The 12,443-nt window shown below is 42.7% G+C and overlaps 1 protein-coding gene across 5 annotated transcripts in view; it reads left to right on the top strand.

Moving 5' to 3' along the window:
- Nucleotides 1-1,151: 1,151 nt before the first annotated feature.
- The window catches only part of LOC115207914 (leucine-rich repeat neuronal protein 1-like), a 43,633-nt gene continuing 32,341 nt past the window's right edge, over nucleotides 1,152-12,443 (top strand). For 2 of the 5 annotated variants that reach the window (XM_029775485.1, XM_029775481.1), the window contains exons 1-2: nucleotides 1,152-1,666; nucleotides 9,091-9,226. The gene's annotated coding sequence lies outside the window, so the exon portion shown is untranslated. The remainder of the gene's footprint in view (nucleotides 1,667-9,090; nucleotides 9,227-12,443) is intronic. The other 3 variants (XM_029775483.1, XM_029775484.1, XM_029775486.1) reach the window with 2 other exon arrangements.

The following is a 12,443-nucleotide window of genomic DNA, read 5'->3' as shown; positions in this document are numbered from 1 at the left end:
GCTCATAAAATTGGATTTCTGCTGGTGTGGGCGCTTAAATAGGGATGTGAAAACCACCGCTCTTGCTTTTCCTTTCTGAAGTTGTCTCGTATGGATCCGTTTGTTGATCATACATTGAAGTGCAATATTGATTCAAATAATTAATTGTTACTTTTATTTCTTACTTTTTTTTAGGTATTTTCTTAACTGCATTGTTGGTTAAGGGCTTGTAAGTAAGCACATCACTATAAGGTCTACACCTGTTGTATTTGGCGCATGTGACAAATAACATTTGATTTGACGATGATGTTCAATGTGAATAAAAGTTAGTATGAGGGCTCAAGATATTGAATCAATGACCGGAAAAAGTGTGACAATCGCTGAAATGGTCTATTATCAGATTTATGTTCTCACACATGTCAGGAAGTTCTGACTTCATGTGATTTCTCCACCGAAGTCTGTGACCCTTTACCAATCAACAGTGCAACATGCCAGTACAATATCAACAAACAGAAGAAAAGCTGCACTCATCCTATCATGTCTGTCTCAAGCACAAGAATGATCCCACTTGTGCCTTGCAAGGTCCTTCAGTCTCAATGCATCAGCTCAGGTGGAAGCAGGCAGCTTTAAGAGATGAAACAGAATGTGATGAAGCACTGTCACTTCAAAGCTATCCTAGGAGAAGAAGGAAGGAAGCAGAAAGAGAGATTATGTTCTCTCCACCTGTCAACATTCTCTCCTCTGAACTGCACATAAATGTCATTTTACTGTGTGTGTGGCACACGGGTGCATGTTCTCTATATTGTGTGCTGGTAAGGTTATATATCATAGCTGTGTAGTGAAATTTTAGTCACAGATTACCAAAACATCACACATCCAGACAATTTGACATCAAAATATTGCCACACCCTAGATGTACTGTACACCACCTCAACATAAGTCTAATCCAGTAGCCTGATACTGAGCCTTATGCCACCAAACCTTTTCCAAGGTCATTATGTAGATTCATTGTAGGCTAGGTTTTGGATTCATGCGAGATTAGTTCATTTTATAGGTCATTGACTCACTTCACCTTACATTGGACACTTTCTGACAAACACTGTAACTTCTAAACAATGAGTGTCAGAAATGTCCATTCGACACTCAGTAAACCCTTTTATCCCTTGCCACGCCAACCTCACCCTTGCTTCGTAGTTTCCCCCAGCGAGTTTCTTTTGTTCCCATCAGAGCAGAACTCGAGCAGATGGTGAGGTCGTCTAGTTGGGCACCAGGCAGTGATGACATACACTGCCGCACGACCAATCTCGCGTTTGAAATCAGTTGACAGGACTCGCTGCTCTGGTCAGCGCCAGGTGCTCTCTGCATGTTTACTTGGAGGAGGGTACGAGCTCAGAGAAGCGCGAGCTCAAGGCAAGCGCTGTGCCCGGGTTACCAGTGGCGATGATAAAGCTATTCAGTCAGCCGCGGGCGAAGCACAGAGGACAGAAGAACGGCTGCTGAAGAAATCAAAACTAATCCTCTGCGAAGAGACGTCGCTTTTTGCTAAGTTAAATATTGTATTATTTATTTTTCATAGATATAGTAATATTATCTTTCAAGACTGAGCGCTCAAATTGCCTGTTTTTCCTGGAGCAGCTAAGTGTGTGTACAGGGGGAGAGGCATTCTTGTGGTTGATAAAATGCTAAGGTGAGACCAATGGCTCATTTTCATATGTAGGACCTATGCTACAATTTACATATCTGGTTAACCATTGTGAAATAAGTCAATTAATGAGAATCGCATGCTTAGCTTTTGAATATTATTCACAGATATAAAATCATGAACTTAATTGGAAACGGTAATTTACGGAATAGTTAGGCATGGTCTGAATATTTTATTTCTGAAATTATCTGCGCCTTGCCAAAGGATTCAAACAAATATGCCTCCTATATTCACTGCACTCCTCACGTATTGAAGTGAATGCGACTGTCATTGAGGAGAGGAAAGATGTTGCATTATTCTTTCTAATGTGGTGGTGACAGCACAATTGGCATATCGTCCAAATAAAATATGTAGGCTATGGTCTTATATGTAGGCTAAGCTCTTTGTTTATTTAGGTATACGGAACCCTTGCTGTTGATATTATTATTGTAGAAGCTGGCTGAATTTCACATCAAATGGTAGGGCTAGCTACAGCATCAGTGCACCCATTGGATTTGCAAGGGCACTGTGATCCGCATTCAGTAGCCCACATGTGGCAAATAATATGGAGGATGTAGTCTGATATGTGTGTGCATATAATTAATTCATTACTATCAATTGAGAATGCGAATTCATGTCGATTTTGTCTGAGGGATGACACACTGACACAGGAAATTGCACAGTGTTACCTAACGTTGATTTTTCAGTGTCACATTTTTAGTGTTGATTCAGGTGTTAAATTAACTCAGTAAGTGTTAAATTAACAGTCATTGATGTAAATGAACCCCAGTGTTGGTGTTAATAACCAGTGTTAAACCAAAACCACACCAATCATTATAACATTTCCCAGCATGCTCTATTGCAGGTAGATTTTTAAATTGTTTGTTTCAATATGTATTTTTTTGATTAATGCAATTCATGTTATGCTACTCAAATATACATAACATATTTTTTTCGAAACTAATAATCTGTTATTTGCACTTATTGCACCCATATCTGAAAGGGTTGTTCCAGTTTATAGCTTTAGGTAGTCTCATATCTTAGTCTTCCCAACCCTAGCAGTCATTCTGAATGCAGGTTGAAGGTGAATAAAAATTCCAAATGTTGGATACCCCCACTCTGGCTGAATTCCAATACGTATTACACATCACTTTGCAAGCCAGCGTAATGTAACTTGCAGGCCTGATTTTGCCTGTAAACCATGAGTTTCAGACCACTGTATTAGGGTAAAACTAAGCCCTTAAAATAAGGCCTTATGACAGGGTTCACCAACTGTTATCCTGCAGAATTTGGCCCGCAAGTGGTTTTACTTTGCCCTCCCCCCAGTAAAAAAAAAGGTCCACTGTCGCACAATAGCTGCAACAACAGACCCAATGAGGAATCAATTTACAAAGGTGAATTATGTTATTTTAATGGACAAAAAATTTGATTTTCTTTCAAAAACAAGGACATTTTTATGTGATCCCCCCAAAAAATATATACACTTCCGTTCAAAAGTTTGGGGTCACTTAGAAAAGTCCTTGTTCTTGTTCTTGTTCTGAGAAATGAAGGCTATTCCATGCGAGAAATTGGCAAGAAACTGAAGATCTCGTACAACACTGTGTACTACTCCCTTCACAGAACAGCGCAAACTGGCTCTAACCAGAGTAGATAGAGGAGTGGGAGGCCCCAGTGCACAACTGAACAAGAGGACAAGTACATTAGAGTGTCTAGTTTGAGAAACAGACGCCTCACAAGTCCTCAACTGGCAGCTTCATTAAATAGTACCCGCAAAACAGCAGTCTCAACGTTAACAGTGAAGAGGCGACTCCGGGATGCTGGCCTTCTAGGCAGAGTTGCAAAGTAAAAAGCCATATCTCAGACTGGCCAATAAAAAGAAAAGATTAAGATGGGCAAAAGAACACAGATACTGGAGAGAGTAAGATTGGAATAAAGTGTTATGGACAGACACATCTAAGTTTGAGGTGTTTGGATCAGAAGAACATTCGTGAAATGCAGAAGATGCTGGAGGAGTGCTTGGCGCCATCTGTCAAGCATGGTGGAGGCAATGTGATGATCTGGGGGTGCTTTGGTGGTGGTAAAGTGAGAGATTTGTACAGGGTAAAAGGGATCTTGAAGAAGGAAGGCTATCACTCCATTTTGCAACGCCATGCCATACACTGTGGACAACGCTTAATTGGAGCCAATTTCCTCCTACAACAGGACAATGACCCAAAGCACAGCTCCAAACTATGCAAGAACAGCTGGTATTCTGTCTATATTGGAGTGGCCAGCACAGTCACCGGATCTCAACCCTATTGAGCTGTTGTGGGAGCAGCTTGACCGGTACCTAAGAAGTGCCCATCAAGCCAATCTAACTTGTGGGAGGTGCTTCAGGAAGCATGCGGTGAAATCTCTTCATATTGCCTCAACAAATTGACAACTTAGATGCCAAAGGTCTGCAAGACTGTAATTGCAAAATATTTGTAATTATGTTCCAGCCCCCAACCATCCGTGGTTGAATCTAGTTGATGATCCCTGCCTTATGAAATATGTATTGTGTTACAAATAATTTAACTTTAAAGATGACATATTAACTTAGGATCTCAGTTGGTGAAGGCTACTGGACTGAGAATGGCTGAATGCAACAACCATGTCTCTGTCACTAACAAATACAGTCATGGGTGGTAACTCTAAAATTCACAAGAAAGGCACTGGGAAATATGCGAATAAGACTTTACACTAAGCAGGGTGTTAATTTAACACTGAAAAGTGTGGACCTGTATAGACACTGAACCAGTGTTAAATTTAACACTCTCAGTGTTGATTTAACACTGTGGACAAACGTGCACTCACAGTAAAATAACCCACTATAAACCGCTTTGTAAACAAGAGCAGAAAAAAATTCTAAACAAATAATCTGCCAGAATGTCGCCTATATTATTGCCACACACACAACACGGACACAGGGAAAGCAGCTGAAACAGCTGACTGGCAGCTAAGGTCTCTCATGCCCTATCACATTAATTTGCATACGAAAGTGTGAGGATCCTGGCAGATGTCTCGACTGCTCTGTGGAGAAATTCAACAAGAAGTCTTCGGAGGAAAAGAAAAAGACAATGGGTTGCTCAAGATAAATTGGGGGCAGAGCTGGTAGGGGCGGTGACAAAAAAATTGGGTCACCTTTGTAAATTGATTCCTCATCCTCATCGGGTCTGTTGTTGCAGCTATTGCGGGACAGTGGCACCTGTTACTACTCTCTCTGAAGCTGAAGCCACAGAGCTAAAGTTGCTTTGAGTGACTCAGGGCCACATTCAATCAAACCTTCACAAGTCAAGTCTTGGTAGTGTTGAGGATTGGATTGAAAGCTGGATCATAAATTGTAATACTTGGTTTGATGAACAGTCCTACAGTTACAGAGGCAATCAACATAAAAGTTAAGCAGGGTTTCGTTTTTCAGTTTAACATGCTGACCAGACCGGACACGCCGCATGTTATTCAATTATTGCACCCATACTGCTCACGCGCGCCAACGAGCATCTGTGTTGCCAAGGGCTAAAATAGAAGTCATTCCTATTTTTGACGCAGATCGCGCTGCAAGTCCTGCCTCTCCCATCTCCTCATTGGTTTGTAGAAGCAAGTACCCACGTGCCATCTCCTCATTGGTTATACCCATGTGGGTGATTGAAAGACAAACTGTTGCCGGTTGTCGTGGTAATACTATGAAAGTTTAGATCCTAATCACCATATAAGTCCAAAGATGAAAAAGCCTGGAAGGAGGAGAGATGACTAGAACGATTCGGTTGACCGTTTTATGTGTGGATTAATTGTCGGAGTAGAGGACCTTGTGCATTTCAGGTAAAATAACAACTCAATGTTTATATCCCAGGATAAATTAGCTAGCAACAGAAACCTAGCTAAATAGGACAAATTAGCTAGCAAGTGCAAGCTAACTAGCTAAATTGCCATACATGTTTAATACTTTTCGACCTGTCCCCAAATTAATGTCATTGGTTCAGAGTTTGTTTTGATATTTTAACCTGCGTGTCGGGATCGCGTGTGGTGTAGCCAGTTTGGGTTCCTTGTAAGGCTTTTGTTTTCAAGGAATTGCAGTTTCTGTCATTTTTATTCAATTGAGCGTGATTTGGCAATGTGCGAAATTCATTGGCCAAGGCTCAGTTGATTTAAATTATCCTGTTATTCACTACTGTCCTCGTTGGGCTTGCCAACTGAACCAGGGCTTTGTCTTGGGAAAACTTTGAACGCTGACGTATATGGATGTACTCTAGCCAGAGTGGTGAGGAGGGGGGAAGAAGCTATTAGGTATAACCCGCTTTAGGAAGAAGGCCTGGCACAGGCAGTGAGTATGCTGTGCCCTCCCCCACCCACACGCGCAAAGCAGTATTCTCCGCCAGCAGTTCAGTAGTCATGAGAACCAGCCAACTCAAAGACGTGTTTAACACAGTATGTGTGTGTGTGCACTCGCATGTGTGCATGTGTTCACAACACAAGTCCTTGAGAGCCTGTGACTGACTCTGCACTGTGGGCTCTAGTTTTGGGGTTCAGTGACTGTGGGGTGTTTGAGGGGGGATGCTGGGGATCGACCCTCTCCCATTGTGACTGCAAGTTGAGGGGTGAGGGAAATATGTCACGCCATTGTGAGGTTTTTGTAAAGATGTTTCTGACTGAGGCAGCTGTTTATCAAACTCTACCCATCTAATGTCTGGGTAGGGAATGAATTAATGGGCATTATTCTGAGAGACAAGCAGCTGCTATGACTCAAATCTCAGAGAGAGAGAATGGGCATTCAGAGATGCTGACTGCTTGGTTTTGCTCTCATACCACTGTATGTGGATTGATAATGGATCCTAGCATCTCTGTACTATATTTCTGGTTACAAAGAGCACTGACTGTTATTGGGGTACTCAGAATCAGAATATGGACTGAGAAGTTATGATTCGACTAGTATTCTTACATAGGTATTCCTCTTGTCCAGATGGGTTAGGGCAGTGTGCAGTGTGTTGGCGATTGCGTCGTCTGTGGACCTATTGGGGCGGTAAGCAAATTGGAGTGGGTCTAGGGTGTCAGGTAGGGTGGAGGTGATATGGTCCTTGACTAGTCTCTCAAAGCACTTCATGATGACGGAAGTGAGTGCTACAGGGCTGTAGTCATTTAGCTCAGTTACCTTAGCTTTCTTGGGAACAGGAACAATGGTGGCCCTCTTGAAGCATGTGGGGACAGCAGACTGGGATAAGGATTGATTGAATATGTCTGTAAAAACACCAGCCAGCTGGTCTGCGCTTGCTCTGAGGACGCTTGCTCTGCCGTCTGGGCCTGCAGCCTTGCGAGGGTTAACACGTTTAAATGTTTTACTCACGTTGGCTACAGTGAAGGAGAGCCCTAGGTTTTGGTAGCGAGCCATGTCAGTGGCACTGTATTGTCCTCAAAGCGAGCAAAAAAGTTGTTTAGTCTGTCTGGGAGCAAGGCATCGTGATCCGCGACGGGTCTGGTTTTTCTTTTGTAGTCCGTGATTGACTGTAGACCCTGCCACATACCTCTCGTGTCTGAGCCATTGAATTGCGACTCCACTTTTTCTCTGTACTGACGCTTAGCTTGTTTGATTGCCTTGCGGAGGGAATAGCTACACTGTTTGTATTCGGTCATGTTACTTAGTAGAATTTTATTGTGTAATCTACATGCCTGACTGTGCTGTGGTGATATTTTTAGGCTTTGTCCCACATGGGCATCCTTTGAGATATTGGACTTGCGTCTCTCTATTGGTGCAATGTTGAAGGACTTTGCCAAAGTCAGCATGATTGATCCATGCTCAGAGGACATATTGGCTTTTCTTTGCCGTTGCAGATAGAATGTGAAAAAAATAGGAGAGAGACAGAAGATATATATATAGATATTGTGATATCTCTCTCTCATATATAATATATATATATATATAGAGAGAGAAAGAAAGATTGTGTGAGAGAGAGAAATTGTTACTGTCAGCACCATCTCTGTTCCATAGGGAATTAGGCATTTGTGAAACGCCCATGTTGGATCTGAATAGCTTCAGCTACTGAAACATACAAGACTGCCTCACATTAGCCTACTCTAACAAAAGTGTTCATTAAACCTTGTCACATTAGATGCTGTTAGCATAATTATATGTGTTTTATCTGTATCTTGTTAAAAGTGATATCATCATAACAAATCAAATGCTATTTGTCAAATGCTTCATAAACAACAGGTGTGGACTAACAGTGAAATTCTTACTTGTGGGCCCTTCCCAACAATACAGAGAGAAAGAAAATAGAGAAATAATAGAAAAATTAAACACGTAATAATAAAAGTAGTAATAGATACACAATTAGTGACGATAACTTGGCTGTATACAAGGGGTGTCAGTACCGAGTCGATGTGTAGGGTTACGAGGTAATTGATGTAGATATGTACATATAACTAGGAATAAAGTGATAGATAGTAAACAGTAGTAGTAGTGTATGTGAGGAGTCAAAGTTAATGCAAAAAGGGTCAATGCAGTCCGGGTAGCTATTTGGTGAAATATTTAACTAACTTTTTTGCAGTCTTATGGCTTAGGGTTAAAAGCTGTTCAGGGTCCTATTGGTTCCAGACTTGGTGCCGTGCGGTAGCAGAGAGAACAGTCAATGACTTGGGTGTCTGGAGTCTTTGACAATTTTTTAGGTACTTCATCTGACACCGCCTGGTATAGAGGTCCTGGATGGCAGGGAGCTCAGCTCCAGTGATGTACTGGGCTGTACACACTACCCTCTGTAGCACCTTGCAGTCGGATGCCAAGCAGTTACCATACCAAGTGGTGATGCAGCCAGTGAAGATGCTCTCAATGGTGCAGCTGTTGAACTTTTGGAGGATCTGGCAAATGTTTTCATCTCCTGAGGGGGAGGAGGCATTGCCGCGCCCTCTTCACAACTGTGTTGGTGTGTTTGGACCGTGATAGATCCTTAGTGATGTGGACACCGAAGAACTTGATGCTCTCAACCCGCTTCACTGCAGCCCCGTCGATGTGAATGGGGCAGTGCTCGGCCCTCCATTTCCTGTTGTCCACGATCAGCTCCTTTGTCTTGCTGACGTTGAGGGGGAGGTTGTTGTCCTGGCATCACACTGCCAGGTCTCTGACCTCCTCCCTATAGGCTGTCTCACCATTGTCGGTGATCAGGCCTACCACTGTTGTGTCGTTGGCAAACTTAATGATGGTGTTGGAGTCGTGCGTGGCCAGACAGTCATGGATGAACAGGGAGTACATGAGAGGACTAAGCGTGCACCCCTGAGAGGCCACCAATTGCTTAATAGAAGAGCAGAGAAGGATTCCTATTGGCTCAGAAGCAGTAGTGCTCCTCAGAAGGAGAATTGCTCCTCAGTCCCCTCCCCCTCATTCCTCTCTCTGGCTGAACAGACACATTTCCTAATCCTCTTCTCAGCTCCACACCTCTGCTCTGCCTCCACCAGCTGCACCAAAGCTCTGTGTGATGTGGAGCGGGACGCCTGCATACTAATGGTGCCCGAACAGGGTGCTTCTCAGGCAGACCAATGCAGGAGGAGCAGCTTGCCTCTCAGGTAGGCCAATGCAGCAGGAATGCCTCTCACTCAGACTAATGAAAATGCACTTACCCAGGCTACTTGCTTGTAAATATCCCTTGCTATTTGCTGTTGCTTTTTAATATGTGATTTTGTTTGTATGTTTTATGACTGCTGCAAAATGAACCTATGAGCACCTTCAAGTGAAGTTCATAGGAACATGTCAAATTGGGTGTCAAATGAAAGCTAAGAGTGTATATTTTTGAGAATTGAAGGCATATATAAATTTTTCAACCATTTCCCAGGAATAAGCAAAGGCTTTGATTTCTGGTCTAAGAGATGGAAAAGGGGTCTTAGACAACATCTAACAGAAAAAGTCTTAAATCGGTAACAGAATTACTGAAAAATTGGTAACAGAATTACTGAAAAATCGGTAACGGGATTACTGCAGTTGAATTGGCTACAAAGGGAAATCATAGTAGTCATAAACCACAGTTGGGTCACCTGCTACTGTACTCCCTTCCACTGGCATACTGTTACTGTATGTTCAGCTCATAATAGGCTTGGGCAGTATCCAGATTGTCATACCTTCATACCAACCTTGTGCCATACCAGGATATCCGGTCATACCAGCACTGAACACAAGGGGTGCTATTTTCAAACCCCACATAGCCTCTGAAGGTTAGCGAAGGTTAGCAATGCTAACAAGTACATGTAAAATCCCATCGCATTTGCAAACATTTTATACAGTCTCTGACCGAAACTATTTGCAAGACAGACATCCTAGCTCATAAAGTTATACATGTAACTCAGAAATGCTACTCACAGTTTGCGGCACACACAAAACAAATATTAAACAGCAAGGCTCTTGATCCAGGAGGTGATTCTTTGGTGTTACCAAGCGAAGCTTGATTTTGGAAGAAGCCAACTACTTAGCTAGCTAGATATCTAACTAACTACTAAATTAGCAAACCAAATGTACAACTGCAGAGCTTTTAGCACAATTTAGACATTTTTTTAAATTTATTTATTTCACCTTTATTTAACCAGGTAGGCAAATTGAGAACAAGTTCTCATTTACAATTGCGACCTGGCCAAGATAAAGCAAAGCAGTTCGACAACATACAACAACACAGTTACACATGGAGTAAAACAACATACAATCAATGATGCAGTAGAAAAAAATAAGACTATATACAATGTGAGCAAATGATGTGAGATAAGGGAGGTAAAGGCAAAAAAATGCCATGTTGGCAAAGTAAATAAAGTATAGCAAGAAAAACACTGGAATGGTAGATTTGTAGTTTGAAGAAAGTTCAAAGTTAAAATATAAATAATATGGTGCAAAGGAGCAAAATAAATAAAATAAATAAATACAGTAGGGGAAGCGGTAGTAGTTTGGGCTAAATTATAGATGGGCTATGTACAGGTGCAGTGATCTGTGAGCTGCTCTGACAGCTGGTGCTTAAAGCTAGTGAGGGAGATAAGTGTTTCCAGTTTCAGAGATTTTTGTAGTTCGTTCCAGTCATTGGCAGCAGAGAACTGGAAGGAGAGACGACCAAAGGAGGAGTTGGCTTTAGGGGTGACCAGAGAGATATACCTGCTGGAGCGCGTGCTACAGGTGGGTGCTGCTATGGTGACCAGTGAGCGGAGATAAGGGGGGACTTTACCTAGCAGGGTCTTGTAGATGACCTGGAGCCAATGTGTTTGGCGACGATTATGAAGCGAAGGCAGCCAACGAGAGCGTACAGGTCGCAGTGGTGGGTAGTATATGGGGCTTTGGTGACAAAACGGATGGCACTGTGATAGACTGCATCCAGCTTGTTGAGTAGGGTATTGGAGGCTATTTTGTAAATGACATCGCCGAAGTCGAGGATTGGTAGGATGGTCAGTTTTACAAGGGTATGTTTGGCAGCATGAGTGAAGGATGCTTTGTTGCGAAATAGGAAGCCGATTCTAGATTTCACTTTGGATTGGAGATGATTGATGTGAGTCTGGAAGGAGAGTTTACAGTCTAACCAGACACCTAGGTATTTGTAGTTGTCCACAAATTCTAAGTTAGAACCGTCCAGAGAAGTTATGCTGGACGGGCGGGCAGGTGCAGGCAGCGATCGGTTGAAGAGCATGCATTTAGTTTTACTTGTGTTTAGGAGCAGTTGGAGACCACGGAAGGAGAGTTAAATGGCATTGAAGCTCGTCTGGAGGGTTGTTAACACAGTGTCCAAAGAAGGGCCAGAAGTATACAGAATGGTGTCGTCTGCGTAGAGGTGGATCAGAGATTCACCAGCAGCAAGAGCGACATCATTTATGTATACAGAGAAAAGAGTTGGCCCAAGAATTGAACCCTGTGGTACCCCCATAGAGACTGCCAGAGGTCCAGACAGTAGGCCCTCCGATTTGACACACTGAACTCTGTCAGAGAAGTAGTTGGTGAACCAGGCGACGCAATCGTTTGAGAAACCAAGGCTACTGAGTCTGCCGATGAGGATGTGGTGATTAACCTGTTTGGGCTAGGGGGCAGTATTGAGAATTTTGGAAAAAATATGTGCCCATTTTTAACTGCCTCCTACACCAACTCAGAAGCTAGAATATGCATATTATTGTTCAGGTTTGGATAGAAAACACCCTAAAGTTTCTAAAACTGTTTGAATGGTGTCTGTGAGTATAACAGAACTCCTATGGCAGGCAAAAATCTGACAAGGTTTCATGCAGGAAGTGGCCTGTCTGACAAGGAGTCGTGCGTCTTGCATCTGTTTATTGAAAAGTAAGGATCTTAGCTGTAACGTGACAATTCCCAGGGCTCCAATAGGCTCTCAGAACCCGCGAAAAACCTGAAGGTTGACGAGGCGGCCTCAGGCTGAAACAAATTATCGCCTTTGGTAAGTGGCGGATCAGAGGACCATTGAATGAGGCGCGTGCACGATTCGCCCCGTTGGAGAAATTTCATTCGGCTGTTTAGCGCATTGCAGATTCCCGGTCGGAATATTGTCGCTTTTCTACGAGATAAATGGCATAAAAATTGGTTTTAAACAGCGGTTGACATGCTTCGAAGTACGGTAATGGAATATTTAGACATTTTTTGTCACGCCATGCGCCATGCGCAAGACCGTGATGTAGCATTCTGATAGTGTCTAGAACTCACGAACAAAACGTCGCTGTTTGGATATAACGATGGATTATTTGGGACCAAACCTACATTTGTTATTGAAGTAGAAGTCCTGGCAGTGTATTCTGACGAAGAACAAGAAAGGTAATA

This window comes from Salmo trutta, chromosome 14 (assembly GCF_901001165.1).
Source record: "Salmo trutta chromosome 14, fSalTru1.1, whole genome shotgun sequence".
Classification (NCBI taxonomy): Eukaryota; Metazoa; Chordata; class Actinopteri; order Salmoniformes; family Salmonidae; genus Salmo; species Salmo trutta.
This window is presented reverse-complemented; position numbering and strand designations above follow the sequence as displayed.